This window comes from Carassius carassius, chromosome 50 (assembly GCF_963082965.1).
Source record: "Carassius carassius chromosome 50, fCarCar2.1, whole genome shotgun sequence".
Lineage (NCBI taxonomy): Eukaryota > Metazoa > Chordata > Actinopteri > Cypriniformes > Cyprinidae > Carassius > Carassius carassius.
Genome location: NC_081804.1, coordinates 20527055 through 20544164, shown reverse-complemented (window position 1 = coordinate 20544164; position 17110 = coordinate 20527055). Strand labels below are relative to the sequence as shown.

General features: G+C 36.7%; 1 pseudogene; it reads right to left on the bottom strand.

The window, feature by feature from the left end:
* Positions 1-12139: 12139 nt before the first annotated feature.
* Positions 12140-12268, bottom strand: LOC132133857 (5S ribosomal RNA; annotated as a pseudogene).
* Positions 12269-17110: the final 4842 nt, after the last annotated feature.

Genomic DNA, 17110 nt, shown 5'->3' with positions numbered 1-17110 from the left:
GAAGGCTGCTGCAAAAAGAGGGCTATTTAAAGATCCGCCACTCTAAGCGCCAGTACATTATATAAGTAGGGAAGAAAACCCAAAAGCTTACAGCACCTGGTATTATCCCCAGGCAGTCTCCCATCCAAGTAGTAACCAGAACCAAACATGCTAAGATTCAGACATCGGGCATTTACTCTTTTTAATCTTTTTTTTTTTTTTTTTTGCAAGCTTATTATATAATTAGTGAAAAATTTTCAAAAAGCTTACAGCACCTGGTATTCCCAGGCGGTCTCCCATCCAAGTACTAACCAGGCATAGCCAGGTATGTCCGTAAGTGAAGGCTGCTGCAAAGAGAGGGCAATTTAAAGATCAGCCACTCTAATCTCCAGTACATTATATAAGTAGGGAAGAAAACCCAAAAGCTTACAGCACCTGGTATTCCCAGGCGGTCTCCCATCCAAGTAGTAACCAGAACAAAACATGCTAAGATTCAGAGATCGGCCATTGACTCTTTTTTCTTTTTTTTTTTTGCAAGATTATTACAACCCGAATTCCGGAAAAGTTGGGACGTTTTTTAAATTTTAATAAAATGAAAACTAAAAGACTTTCAAATCACATGAGCCAATATTTTATTCACAATAGAACATAGATAACATAGCAAATGTTTAAACTGAGAAAGTTTACAATTTTATGCACAAAGTGAGCTCATTTCAATTTTGATCTCTGCTACAGGTCTCAAAATAGTTGGGACGGGGCATGTTTACTATGGTGTAGCATCTCCTTTTCTTTTCAAAACAGTTTGAAGACGTCTGGGCATTGAGGCTATGAGTTGCTGGAGTTTTGCTGTTGGAATTTGGTCCCATTCTTGCCTTACATAGATTTCCAGCTGCTGAAGAGTTTGTGGTTGTCTTTGACGTATTTTTCGTTTAATGATGCACCAAATGTTCTCTATAGGTGAAAGATCTGGACTGCAGGCAGGCCAGGTTAGCACCCGGACTCTTCTACGACGAAGCCATGCTGTTGTTATAGCTGCAGTATGTGGTTTTGCATTGCCCTGCTGAAATAAACAAGGCCTTCCCTGAAATAGACGTTGTTTGGAGGGAAGCATATGTTGCTCTAAAACCTTTATATACCTTTCAGCATTCACAGAGCCTTCCAAAACATGCAAGCTGCCCATACCGTATGCACTTATGCACCCCCATACCATCAGAGATGCTGGCTTTTGAACTGAACGCTGATAACATGCTGGAAGGTCTCCCTCCTCTTTAGCCCGGAGGACACGGCGTCCGTGATTTCCAACAAGAATGTCAAATTTGGACTCGTCTGACCATAAAACACTATTCCACTTTGAAATAGTCCATTTTAAATGAGCCTTGGCCCACAGGACACGACGGTGCTTCTGGACCATGTTCACATATGGCTTCCTTTTTGCATGATAGAGCTTTAGTTGGCATCTGCTGATGGCACGGCGGATTGTGTTTACCGACAGTGGTTTCTGAAAGTATTCCTGGGCCCATCTAGTAATGTCATTGACACAATCATGCCGATGAGTGATGCAGTGTCGTCTGAGAGCCCGAAGACCACGGACATCCAATAAAGGTCTCCGGCCTTGTCCCTTACGCACAGAGATTTCTCCAGTTTCTCTGAATCTTTTGATGATGTTATGCACTGTAGATGATGAGATTTGCAAAGCCTTTGCAATTTGACGTTGAGGAACATTGTTTTTAAAGTTTTCCACAATTTTTTTACGCAGTCTTTCACAGATTGGAGAGCCTCTGCCCATCTTTACTTCTGAGAGACCCTGCTTCTCTAAGACAAAGCTTTTATAACTAATCATGTTACAGACCTGATATCAATTAGCTTAATAATCACTAGATGTTCTCCCAGCTGAATCTTTTCAAAACTGCTTGCTTTTTTAGCCATTTGTTGCCCCCGTGCCATCTTTTTTGAGACCTGTAGCAGGCATTAAATTTTAAATGAGCTAATTAAGTGGATAAAAGTATAAAATTTCTCAGTGTAAACATTTGCTACGTTATCTATGTTCTATTGTGAATCAAATATTGGCTCATGTGATTTGAAATTCCTTTAGTTTTCATTTTATTAAAATTTAAAAAACGTCCCAACTTTTCCGGAATTCGGGTTGTATATAATTAGTGAAAAATTTCCAAAAAGCTTACAGCACCTGGTATTCCCAGGCGGTCTCCCATCCAAGTACTAACCAGGTATAGCCAGGTAAGTCCGTAAGCGAAGGCTGCTGCAAAGAGAGGGCTATTTAAAGATCAGGCACTCTAATCTCCAGTACATTATATAAGTTTGGAAGAAAACCCAAAAGCTTACAGCACCTGGTATTCCCAGGCAGTCTCCCATCCAAGTACTAACCAGGCCCAAACCTGCTAAGCTTCCGAGATCAGATGAGATCGGGCATAGCCTTTTTTTTTTTTTATTAAGACGTTTCAATCAATAAAATACAATAGATTAAACACAATCGATAGAAAAAACAAAAAATTGTCTTTACACATCTCTACATTACACATCTTTCCTTTACATAGATAACTTAAAAATCTCCTTCACTTTCTGGCAGCTTCCACATTAAATCATTTAAAACACAACAAACTTTTGGGGTAAAAACATCATAAAAAGAGTCTAACATATTTACACCTTTAAAGTACACATACACTCTTTCAATATATAATTCTGTTTTTCTTTTAAACACAGTCCAAACATCCAACACAATTTTTTTCTTTTTAGCCACTGTTCTTCTGTCCCATATTGCACTTTTCATTAGCATTACACACAGATTAATGAAACTTTTGTTTTGACACTTTTTTTCCCAACCAAACATCACAACTCTGTTCCATTCCATTCAATTTTCATCCCACTCCTCAGTCACAACTTTGATTAAACATTTACATTTCCTTAAAAATTCCTCTAGCTCCCTTCAATGTAAAAACATATGTAAAATCCCCTCTTCCTCTTCCTGGCACACTTTACACAGAGCATTTTCTTTCATTCTTATTTTATTTAAAATAACCTCAGTAAAAACCACTTTATGCCTTATAAAATACTCCAAACATTCCAATTTTGTTTCCACACATTTCCCCGTCATGTTTCTCCATATACACTCTTTTTATAAATCTTTGAATTTCTGCAATATCCAGTATCCATTTGCAATCGGCTCTTTAAAAACATCATCTCTAAAAGCACAATAAATCATTTTCAGAGTACATTCCTTAAAATCATACAGTTTTTCCCCTAATTTCACATGAATACATTTCTCTTTTGGCTCTCCTTCCATACTTTCTATTCTTTTAATCCACTCTTTAGGTATTGCAGTTTTAATGATTTCATATTTATTTTTTATTTCTTGTTCACTGCAATCCTCTTTTGCCTCCTCCATTGCATCTACAATAAATTGTGTTGGTAAAAACCCTTCTTTAAATTCATACAAAACATCTCTCACTCTTGTTATCCCCACTTCCATCCATTTCTTTAAAAAAATTCCTTTGTTTTGTTTTAAAATGTTTTTGTTTAAGAACAGAGGTTGATTTAAAATGTTTTCTCTCCCATGTGGATCATACAAAATTTTCCCCAAGCACTAAACATTTCTCTATAAAACTCTGGTAAGCATTCTGTCATCCAATTCTTCGTTTTCATCCATAAAATTCCATCCCCCATGTTGAAATCCCCACATTTGTTTAAAAAATATTCCATTGTCTTTTTCCATGCTGTTTTGTGACCCTCATCTAGATATTATTTTACTATTTTAATTCTTAAGCTATTTTTTCTCTGTTCCACATCAATTAATCCCATCCCTCCCTTCCCTGCTTCTCCTATTAATGTACTATATGCAATTCTTGAAGGTTTACTATTCCATAAAAAATCAAAAAAACTTTTTTTCAACCTTTTTTCCACCCACATTGGCATAGCAGTCACATATAAAACATACCACAACTTTGACACCATTAACACATTTAAAATTAAAACCTTCCCTTTTAAACTTAACCCTTAAACAGGCAAGAGTGGAAAATGATTAGCAAAAAATATTTTCATGTCATTTTTTACATCATCTGAGCTTAAGTAAAACATATCCAAAATAATTTTTGAAATATTTGATATATTTTGGATTTCATGAGTTGTGACTCCCAGGTCATGTTGCCTTATTAGGGTATAAAAAAGGACCAAGTCATTAATCTGTTAACTGTTACTGGCCTACTTGCCACTGCATGCTTAAAACAATTATATCCTATACTTTACCTGATGTAATGTTGACAAATTATATATCATTCAAAAGCTTACGAACTCAAGATTCAGCCTGTGAAAACCATTTTGAAATCGGACCTTGCTTTACCATAAAAATGGTACTCTGTTACCCCCCATTTTTTAAATAGGCATTAAAGTGCACTATCCAAACTTAAATTGCTGTAATTTATGAACACTTTGGAATATAAACCTAAGATTGGTCTCTTTTTAAAGAAGAAAAGTGGATTTGTTTCAAGAAATTGAAGTATCAAAAAGTTATAGAAGTTTAAATGTACTGTAAATAATATGCGCTATATTAATTTTATTATATTTTATTTATTATAAATATTTTACATAACAGGTTTTACTCTAAAATTGGTATAAAATTAAAGCCTTGTGTCTAAATAAGTTATGTTACAAATTTGAAGTTGATATGAAAAAATTGAGGTTCATGTGAGATTTTATTTAGGGCGTCATACCACACACATCCACTGGGAGTCATCAAAACTATTTTGAATTTTGCTTAATGATTTTTTCTCTAGATTTCTCTGTGAATTTCACTTCTATCTCAAAATAACCACCAAATATGAAATCCTGAGACTCCTTTCCAATGACATGTTTGTTGCCAAGATTATAAAAAGTTTTGGTTCTAGAAGACCGTAATGCATAATTTTTTATGACACTTGACCCTGCCCAGTAAGGGGGAGGTGACCGCCATTAGATTTTAAAGAATCCATTTCCAAAATGGTTTTCACAGGATGAATCTTGGGCTTCTAAGCTTTCAAATGATATATGATTTATGATGATTACTAAAAGATTTAGTAAAAGACAACAGAGAAAAAACAACAACAAAAAAGAGTACCAAGCGTCCCACAGGTGGGACAGTGACAGTTATGGGGTTAATTTATTTTACCTAGCTCCTCACCTAGTGGGTGGTGTCAGGTTTTGTATTACACAATTTATTTGAACTACTTTATAAAAAAAACACTTTTCTAATCTTGACAAAACACATATCATCAGAAAGTTCTTACGGTCCCATCTGCCAACTGTTTTTTGATATTGAGACTGAAATGTATAAATTGGATACAGGAGAATGCATAAAAAAACACCCAGTGGCTATTTTTGGTACAACGCCTAAAAATCTCATGGGAAGTTACATTTTGTGATATCAAATTAAAATTTAGAACACAAATTGGTTAGACATATGACTTTGATTTGATAGTAATTTTAGAGTAAAAATTATTTTGTAAATATATATTTTATATAAAATATTTAGAGTACATTTGACTTACAGTAAATGTAATAATTTTTTGAAGTTACTTTTTCTTTTTCTTTTTTAAAACAAGACCAAACTTATGTCTATATTCCAAAACATTCTTAAATTACAACCATTTAAATTTAGTGTAATGTTACGTATATTCTCAATATACTCATTACTTTCTTTTTTATACCCTAAACAGGCAACGTGACTCAGGGGTCACATACATTTCAAAACGTGCTAAATAACAACATAAACAACATATGACTAATTTTTTTTCTTCAGCACCCTAAGACAATGTTCAGAATTAATGTTAGCAGTAATATATATTTTTTTTTCCAAAAGAAAAGTAAGTTTAATATATAATTAACTACCTCAAAATCTGAACAATCTCCACCACTGGCAGCCATGTTGGATTTAGATCAGGCTGACTAATATACCACTGAAAACTTGAAGCAAATCATGTGACCAGCATACTTGAGACAGACCAGGCATTGATAAATGATAAAAGGATTTAATAAAAAAATTGTTCTTATGCCCCAAAAAAGACAATAAAAACTATGTGACTCGATGGTCATGTTGCCTGATTTAGGGTTAATGTCCTCAATTTCCAAAAATTTAACCTTCTTTCAATTCCTCCTACTATTTCTTCCCACATTTTTTTCTTTAAAAAAACAGTCACTCCTCCAAATCTCATATATATTGTTTTTTCTTCATTTATCTTGCCTCCTGATCCCCTACAAAACATCTGTACTACTTCCATTACTTTATTAACACTCTCTGTATCTTTAACTATTATTGTTGTATCATCCGCGTATTAAATATTTTTTCACTTCCCCCACTTCCATCAATGTTTATCCCTCTTATGTCTTCATCTATTTTTATAGCTAATCCCAATGGTTCTGCAACTAAAGAATATAAAAGTGCTGATAATGGACATCCTTGTCTTATTGACCTAGTCATTTTAAAACATTCAGTTAAAAAACCATTACACTGTATTCTTGTTATTGCTCCCCTGTATAAAATTGTAATCGACTTGACAAAATTTTCCCCAAACCTGTACCTTCTTAAAATTCCAAATAAATATTCAAGCTCCACTCTATCAAAAGCCTTTTCGAAATCCAAACTAATAACATATCCTTTTTTGTTTTTTTCTTTCATATATCTTATTCTATCTATTATACTTAAAGTTGTGTCCGCTATATCTTTCCCTTTAACTCCATACACTTGATTTGTTTCTATTATGCTTGGCATTACCTCTTTCAATCTGTTGGTTAAAAATTTTGTTAAAATTTTCAGATCTGTATTCAGCATTGTAATTGGTCTATAATTTTTTAAGTCTACTTTATCTCCTTTTCTTTTATATATCAACTTTATTAATCCAATCCCCATTCTCTGATTCATTTCCTCTTTATTAAAAATCTCTTCATATACTTCTTTTAAAATATTGGTTAAAAAATCTTTAAAAACTATATAAAATTCACTCCCCAAACCATCTATAGCTGGACTTTTATTTTTGTTTAATTCACTTACTGCTCTCTTTATCTCTTCTTCTCTTATCTCTTCATCACACTCTTTTTTGTCTACTTCTCCTACTGTTGTTTTTATTTGCTTAAGTAACTCCAATTTCTCTTCTTCCTTCAACCCCTCAGTACTAAACAGGTTCTCATAATATGCTTTTACTTCTTTTAATATTTCCCCATTTGTTTCCACCACTACACCATTTTTTCCTCTTATTTCTTTAATCATTCCAGCTTTCCCTCTTATTTTTTCTAGATCAAAGAAAAACATTGTACATTTTTCTCCTTCCACAGTATATTTAGCTTTACTTCTTAGTCTTGCTCCTTCATATTTTTTCTCTTCAATTTCTTTCAATATTCCCTCCACATCTTTTACTTTTTGTATATCTTTCCCATTCTCTTTTAATTCATTTTCCAATTTTTCTCTTATTTCTCTCTCCTTCTTCCTCTGACATATCTGTATTAATTTGCAATACTTTATTGTGAATTTTTTTTTACTAAATATTTAACATTTTCCCACTATATCCTTTTATCTTCACTGTACATTTCATTCTCCTTTTCTTTTTCAATAATTTCTTTAATACTTAACACATACTCCTCATTCTTCAAAACCTCTGTATTTAAAAACTCATACCCCCGGCCCTCTTTTCACTGAACTCCAGTCTACTTGTATAAAAAGTGGTTTATGGTCACTTAAGCTTGATTCTTTATATTTAATGTTACCTATAAATCCTTCAATGTTCCTTTTACATAAAATAAAATCAATCTTTGTTTTACACATAAAATTCCCTACTAATTGCCTCCTTGAATATTCTTTCTCTTTTTTCATTTCTTTCTCTCCATACATCAATCATATTATTTTCTTCCATTAATAATTTCAGTTCTTTTCTTCCTTTATCATTTTTAAAAACCATTCCCTCACCCATTTCTAATTTACTGAAAACGGTATTAAAATCACCCATCATAACTTCTTTATGCTTTTTTAAAAAATCTCTTAATACATTAAAATATTCCTTCTTTTCATTGTCTACAGTCGGTGCATGAATATTAACTACAATAACTTTTTTCTCCTCATACTCCATTTCAACCGCAATACATTTCCCATCTACGTCATTATATATTGTTTTACATGATACCCCACAGTTTTCTTTTATTAAAATCGCAACTCCTCTTCCCAGCCTCCCATCACCATTGTTATATAAAATCTCTCCGCTCCACCTTTTCCTTATTTCAGTCATGTACTCTTCCCTCCAGTTAGTTTCTTGTAATAAAATCACATCCTCTCTTTTACACATTTCTTTCACCTTTTCAAATTTACCCATGTCCATCAGTCCCCTTGCATTAAAAGTAACACAACTTAAAACCATTAAAAGAAATAAAAAATAAATACCTAAAAACCATTATTCTCCATCTTCTCCCTCCAGCCCTCTTAACACTTCATATCTGTTTACACTTTTTACTCGGCCCCTTGTCATTAACTTTTTTCTTGCATTTTCCACATTTGGTTTTACCTTTAATGTTCTTCTTCTACTTTGTCCTCTCTCCCCTCTGTCTTTTCCCATGTTGTCCATCCTTGTTTCTTCTTCACTGTCCATTTCTTTGTTTTGATCATTCATTCCTTGTCCATCCCTCTCCACATTATCCAAAAGATTTTTAAAACTGTCCGATATTTCCATTTCTGTCCATTGAGTATTCTGTTCTGCTGTTTGTTCCTCATCCATATCATTCTTTTTTTCTTCTTCTTCTTCCTCTTGGTTGCCTGTTCCTCCTTCTGTTTCCTTTTGTGGTAATCCTTCATCCCCTTGTCCTTCATCAATATCTCCTTCCTCTTCAGTGTTTCCTTCATGCACCTGTCCGTCCACCCGATGCTCCAGACCTACTTCCTCTCCCTCCATCCAACACTCACACTTTTTTAAGATCTTTTGACACTCCGGGCATCTGACAGCATTGCAATCCCTTGCAAAATGTCCCCTTTCCTCAAACTTGTGACACTTAAATTCAGCCAAAATCAGGCCCAAACCTGCTTAGCTTCCGAGATCAGACAAATTTTAAACTAACACATTGCATTCTTTACCATTTAAACCAAATAAAAACAAATTTTCCCACTTCTTTTCTGTCATGTCTTCATCATATTTTTCTTTCAACATTGACTTCACCATATATATTTTTTTCCCATAAAAACTTTACATTTTTCACAATATATAAACAAATGCAATAGTCCTTCTTCACATTGTCTACATACTCTACACTTTGCATCGCTTTCTATTCCAATGTTTTGTAACCTAATTTCTGTTAACATACAATTATGCTTCAATAAAAAGTTAAAATTCTCTAGAGTTTGGGCCATATACTGTACTTCATTCCTACATTCCTCCATATCTCACCTTCACTTAAATCATCATATCTTTCTCTCCAATAATTATTTAGGAGGTTTGATAAAAGCCATTTCTCTAAACACCAAATAAATTTATTTCACTTTACATTCAATAAATTACCAATTTCCCCCATTTTTCTTTTTGAAATACAATTTAGGCATTCCTCCCTCCTCTCCTTCTTCATTCTTTTCAATTCTTACCACCCATTCATTTGTTATAGCTTTCTTCAAAACATCATATTGTTTAGCCAGTGTTCCTTTTCCAACCTTTCCTTCTTTTTCAAATATTGTATCAACAATTGCTTGCAACGGAAGATATCCTTCTATTACTTCATACAACACAGCTTTTATTTGCCTTATACCAACATCCCACCATTTCTTATAATAAATCATAGTTCCCTCCCTTGTTATATTTTGATTTAAAAATAATGGTTGTTCTAGCAATTGTGCTCTTCCTTTTGGTATAATCAATACATTATCTAAAAATTCTCTCCAGGCTTCTAAAACTTCCTCATAGAATTTTGGTTACCCTTTCAACATATCTTTTTTGGTTTTCATCCACAATACATTATTTTCCATGTTAAAATATCCACATTTTTTATAAAAAAAAAAAAATCCATTACATTTTTCCACATTGCTTTTCTCTTTACATCAACAAATTTTTTTCACTACTTTGATCCTTAAAGTTTTCATTCTTAGAAAGTGATCTAAAAGCCCCAATCCTCCCATTTCAGTTCCTCCAGTAAGTGTATTATAAGCAATTTTCACTCTTCCCTTTCCCCATAAAAAATCTAAAACACTTTCTTTTATTCTTTTAAAATACTCAGAGGGCAATGAGGTTACACACAGCACATACCAAATTTTAGAAAGCATTAACTCATTTATCACCAATACTTTCCCCTTTAATGTTATTTTTTTTTAATTTCCAAAATCTCAGTCTCCTTTCAATTCCTTTTAAAACTCCCTCCCAGTTAAACACATCAGCTTTATTAAAATCCACACCTACCCAGATCCCCAATATTTTTATATGTTCTTCTTCTTTCTTAAAAAGTACTTGCTGAGGTAGAAGTTCCACCTTGCCAATTCTCATACACACACTCTTTTCGACATTCACCTTTGCGCCTGACCCTTTACAGTATTAAAGTAAAATGTTAATTGCCCTCATAACACTTTGAACGTCCTCAACCAGCAATGTTGTGTCATCTGCATATTGATATATTGGCTCTTGTTCAGCGTTTCCTTCTATTCTTATACCTTTTATGTCATTATCTGCTTTTATTGCTAATCCCAGTGGCTCTGCTACAAGTGAATATAGTAAAGCAGATAACAGACATCCTTGTCTAATCGATTTCGTTGGTTTAAAACATTCAGATATAAAACCATTGCATTTAATACATGTGTAAATATTAGAATAAAAAATCATAATCCATATTCTAAAATTATCCCCAAATCCAAACTTTTTAATTACATTAAATAAATATTCATGTTCCACTCTATCAAAGGCTTTCTCTAGATCCAAACTGATTAAATACCCCCCCCCCCTATTTTTCTCTCTCATATAAAACATTGCCCCCTACATTTAGCATTTAAATGCACTTAATTGCATCGCAATCCCTTGCAAAATGTCCCAGTCTTTGAACACATGTCCTGGATTCATGCACAATCGACATGTTTTAACCTGACGATCATGCATGATCCGGAAATACTGTGTTCCCTCCTCCGTATCGAACTTTGTACTGTATGGCAGGGACACTACTTCTTTAGGGAATTTCACCCTTAGGTACCCTGTACCATCCGCAATGTCTGTGCCTGGATACATTCTTCTTCTGATGTCTGAAACAGGTGTTACGCCCCACTTTTGTAATTTGTCTAAAATGTCAGAGTCCTCAATATAGGCTGGCAAATGTATGAAAGAAACCACATACTCCCTTGTTTCAGTTGTCGAATCTCACACAGTTTTCCTTTTATCATTAATCTTTCATCTAATCCATCGCACGCCTCCCTGTTTATCAGTGTAATTTCATATTCTTTTCCTTGCCTTGGTCTGACTGCTAGAATCTTTCCTCCTCCAATCCTTTCGTTCACTGCTTTGATAATGTCCTCTGCTCTTGCATCTCTCTGATCCGCCATGTCAACAATTACCAAAGCCTCTTTAGAATAAATCCTGTTGTTATAATCCATTCGTCCTTGTCCATCTTGTTGTCCTTTATCCATTTCTTTGTCTGTTAGCACTCGTCTTCCTCCTGCTATGTCCACTTCTTTGCCATGTAATCCATCCATTTTTCAAACAAAAAAAAAATTACTCTCCAGACAGCAAACTGCTGCTGGGAAGTGTAAAAACTATAACAAACAAAAATCTATAAGATGCAAAATAAAAAAAATCTATACTCAGATAAAACAAAACAAAAAATACAAGGTGAGCCTCTCTCACCTACTACCTTCTACAAACTGCCAAGTCACTTCCTGTGTAGCTCACTAGCGCCACCAGGTTGGTATGGCCGTACGCGATAAATGCTGCAAAGAGAGGGCCTTTTAAAGATCGGCCATTCTAATCGGCAAAGCATTAAACAAGTAGGGAAGAAAACCCCAAATCTTATAGCAACTGGTTTTCCCAGGACCAAACCTGCTTAGCTTCCGAGATCAGATGAGATCGGGCATAACCAGGATGGCATGGCCGTAAGCGAAGAGTGCTGCAAAGAGAGTGCTATTTAAAGATTAGCCACTTTAATCGCCAGTGCATTACATAAGTAGGGAAGAAAAACGAAAAGCTTACAGCACCTGGTATTCCCAGGTATTCCCAGGTGGTCTCCCATTCAAGTACTAACCAGGCCCAAACCTGCTTAGATTCTGAGATCAGACGAGACCGGGCATAGCCAGGATGGTATGGCCGTAAGCGAGGGTTGCTGCAAAGAGAGGGCTATTTAATCACCAGCGCATTATATGAGTAGGGAAGAAAACCCAAAATCTTATAGAAACTGGTTTTCCCAGGCCCAAACCTGTTTAAATTCCGAGATTGGGCATAGAAACTTTTTTTTCTTCTTTTTTTTTTCTTTTTTTTTATCAAGATTAGTAGATAATTAGTGAAAAAATCCAAAAGCTTACAGCACACGGTATTCCCAGGCGGTCTCCCATTCAAATACTAACCAGGCCGAAACTGGCTTTGCTTCTGAAATCGGACATACAATTTTTTTTTGCTAGATTCTTATATAATTAGTGAAAAAATCCAAAAGCTTACAGCACTTGGTATTCCCAGGCCATCTCCCATTCAAGTTCTAACCAGGACCAAATCTGCTTTGCTTCTGAAATCGGACATGAACTTTTTTTTTGCTAGATTATAAGATAATTAGTGAAAAAATCCAAAATCTTACAGCACCTTGTATTCCCAGGCTGTCTCCCTTGCAAGAACTAACCAGGACCAAACCTGCTTAGATTCTGAGATCAGACGAGACTGGGCATAGCCAGGTTGGTATGGCCATAAGCAAGGGTTGCTGCAAAGAAAGGGCTATTTAAAAATCGGCCACTCTAATCACCATAGCAATATATGAGTAGGGAAGAAACCCAAAATCTTATAGCAACTGGTTTTCCCAGGCCCAAACCTGCTTAGATTTCGAGATCGGGCATAGAAACTTTTTTTTTTTTCATTTTTTTTTTTCATCAAGATTATTAGATAATTAGTGAAAAAATTCAAAAGCTTACAGCACATGGTATTCCCAGGCAGTCTCCCATTCAAGTTCTAACCAGGACCAAACTGGCTTTGCTTCTGAAATCGGACATAGAATTTTTTTTTTTTTTTGCTAGATTATTAGATAATTAGTGAAAAAATCCAAAAGCTTACAGCACCTGATATTCCCAGGCCGTCTCCCATTCAAGTACTAACCAGGCCCAAACCTGCTTTGTATCTGAAATTGGACATAGACTTTTTTTGCAAGATTGTTAGATATTCTTTACCAAGATGGCGCCGCACATGGCTGCTTCAGTGCTTGGCTCTCCAGTGTTTGTACTGTTTTTGTTCGTTTTTCCTGTTTTTTGTTTAACAAACACAATCAGTTTCACCAGGGATGAACTGCTGAACATTCGGCAGAACACACCACAAGATGTTTTTCCGGATTTCTATTATACAGACGTTTTACTGAACATTGTTATCGGAGGAGCAGCGGCGCTGATCAAGCGCTTCAGGACGTGCAGACGGGGAAAGCGAGCGGGAGCGCTCGTCAGACTCAGGAAGCGCGGATTTCCAACGCCGTTGCCTAGCATCCATCTCGCAAATCTCCGCTCTCTACCCAACAAAACGGACGAACTCCTTCTGCTCTCTCGGACAAATAAGGATTTCACTCACTCTGCTGCTCTGTGTTTCACGGAAACCTGGCTGAATGACGCCATACCGGACAGCGCACTCCATCTGCCGGGCTTTCAGCTGTTCAGAGCGGACCGCGAAGCAGAATCAACGGGGAAATCGCGCGGCGGCGGGACATGCTTTTACATCAATGAACGGTGGTGTACAGATGTAACTGTGTTAAAGAAGATGTGCTGTCCTGATCTAGAAACGCAGTTTATGAACTGCAAGCCGTTCTAATCGCCGCGGGAGTTTCACTCGTTCATTCTGGTTAGTGTTTACATTCCACCTCAAGCGCATGTGAGCTCAACTTTACAGAAACTCGCTGATCAGATCACAGACACAGAACAACAACACCCGGACTCTGTTTTAATCATTCTTGGGGACTTTAATAAAGCCAATCTCTCCCGTGAACTGCCAAAATACAGACAGCATGTTACCTGTCCCACCAGAGACAGTAATATACTGGATCACTGTTACACCACAATAAAGGATGCATATCACTCTGTTCCACGAGCAGCTTTGAGACGTTCTGATCACCTTCTGGTTCATCTTATACCAACCTACAGGCAGAAACTTAAATCTGCTAAACCTGTAGTAAAGACTGTGAAGAGATGGACCAGAGAAACAGAGCAGGATTTACAATCTTGTTTTGACATCACAGACTGGAGCGTTTTTGAAGCTGCTACCACCGATCTGGACGAACTCACAGAGACTGTAACATCCTATATTAGTTTCTGTGAGGATATATGCATTCCTACCAGGACTTATTTAACATTCAACAATGATAAGCCATGGTTTACAGTAAAACTCAGACACCTTCGTCAGGCCAAAGAGGATGCCTACAGAAATGGGGACAGGGTCTTGTACAATCAGGCCAGGAACACACTGAACAAAGAGATTAGAGCGGCTAAAAAGACCTACGCTAAAAAGTTGGGAGACCAGTTTACTTCCAACGACTCTACTTCAGTTTGGAGAGGACTGAGAGCCATCACAAACTACAAGACACTATCCCCTTGCACTGAGGCTAATCAACGACTTGCTAACGACCTGAATGAGTTTTATTGTAGATTTGAAACCCCCAACACCCACTCTGACCATCTCCCTACACAACCATTAACACCTCCTGCAATCCCCCTCTCCATACCTCCTGCTCTTCAAATCTGTGAAGATGATGTGCGCCAGGTCTTCAAGAAAAACAAAAGAAGAAAAGCACCAGGCCCAGATGGCGTTACACTAGCCTGTCTGAAAATCTGTGCTGACCAGCTGGCCCCCATCTTTTCACAGATCTTCAACAGATCTCTGGAGTTGTGTGAAGTGCCTTCCTGCTTCAAACGCTCCACCATAATCCCCATTCCAAAGAAACCCAAGATAACAGGACTTAACGACTACAGACCTGTGGCTCTAACGTCTGTCGTCATAAAGTCGTTTGAAAAACTGGTTCTGGCTTATCTGAAGGACATCACTGGAACCTTACTGGACCCCCTGCAGTTTGCGTACCGAGCAAACAGGTCCATGGATGATGCAATCAACATGGCATTGCACTTCATCCTGCAACATCTGGACAAAACAGGGACTTATGTGAGGATCCTGTTTGTGGACTTTAGTTCGGCTTTCAACACCATCATCCCAACAACCCTCCAGACCAAACTGACCCAGCTCTCTGTTCCTAGCTCTATCTGTCAGTGGATCACCAGCTTTCTGACAGATAGGCAACAGTTAGTGAGACTGGGGAAATTCATGTCAAACAACTGCTCCACCAACACTGGTGCCCCTCAGGGATGTGTTCTCTCCCCTCTGCTCTTCTCCCTGTACACCAACGACTGCACCTCTAAAGACCCCTCTGTCAAGCTCCTGAAGTTTGCAGACGACACTACAGTCATCGGCCTCATCCAGGACGGTGACGAGTCTGCTTACAGACAGGAGGTTGAGCAGCTGGCTGGCTGGTGCAGTCTTAACAACCTGGAGCTGAACACGCTCAAAACAGTGGAGATGACTGTGGACTTTAGGAGAAACCCCCCTGCACTTTCCCCACTCACCATCATGAACAGCACTGTGGCTGCAGTGGAGTCATTCAGATTCCTGGGAACCACCATCTCTCAGGACCTGAAGTGGGACAATCACATTGGCTCCATTGTGAAAAAAGCCCAACAAAGGTTGTACTTCCTTCGCCAGCTGAGGAAGTTTAACCTGCCACAGGAGCTGCTGAAACAGTTCTACTCAGCCGTCATTGAGTCAGTCCTGTGTACTTCAATTACTGTCTGGTTTGGTTCAGCTACAAAATCAGATATCAGAAGACTACAGAGAACTGTTCGGATTGCTGAAAGGATTATTGGTGCTCCCCTGCCCACCCTCCAAGAACTGTACACATCCAGAGTGAGGAAAAGGACTCAGAAAATCACTCTGGATCCCTCACATCCAAGTCACCCCATCTTTGAACTTTTGCCATCTGGCCGGCGCCTCAAAGCCGCAAATACAAGAACAGCAAGGCACAAGAATAGTTTCTTCCCCCAGGCAATCTACCTCATGAACAGTTAAATGTTTCCCACTTAAACTTATGCTTATGCAAAAATGTGCAATATCCTTATATTTATTTGTTACCCCTCCATCCTAGAACATTCCTGCATCTCACTCAATCCTATTCCATTAACATTTATAGCACAATTGTTTATACACTTATTTATTTGCCAATTTGTAATTCTCCTGTAAATTTTTTTTTTTTTTTTCGTCTGTGTGTTGTCTCTGTTTACTGGAAGCTTATGTCACTAAAACAAATTCCTTGTATGCGCAAGCATACTTGGCAATAAAGCTCTTTCTGATTCTGATTCTGATAGATAATTAGTGAAAAAATCCAAAAGCTTACAGCACATGGTATTCCCAGGCCATCTCCCATTCAAGTTCTAACCAGGACCAAACCTGCTTTGCTTCTGAAATCGGACATAGAATTTATTTTTTTTTGCTAGATTATTAGATAATTAGTGAAAAAATCCAAAAGCTTACAGCACCTGATATTCCCAGGCCGTCTCCCATTAAAGTACTAACCAGGACCAAACCTGCTTTGCTTCTGAAATCTGACATAGACTTTTTTTGCAAGATTATTAGATAATTAGTGAAAAAATCCAAAATCTTACAGCACATGGTATTCCCAGGCCATCTCCCATTCAAGTTCTAACCAGGACCAAACCTGCTTTTCTTCTGAAATCGGACATAAACTTTTTTTTTGCTAGATTGTTAGATAATTAGTTAAAAAATCCAAAATCTTACAGCACCTTGTATTACCAGGCTGTCTCCCAAGTACTAACCAGACCCAAACCTGCTTAGTTTCAGATATCGGGCATAGACTCTTTTTTTGTTTCTTTTTTTTTTTTGCTAGATTCTTATATAATTAGTGAAAAAAATCCAAA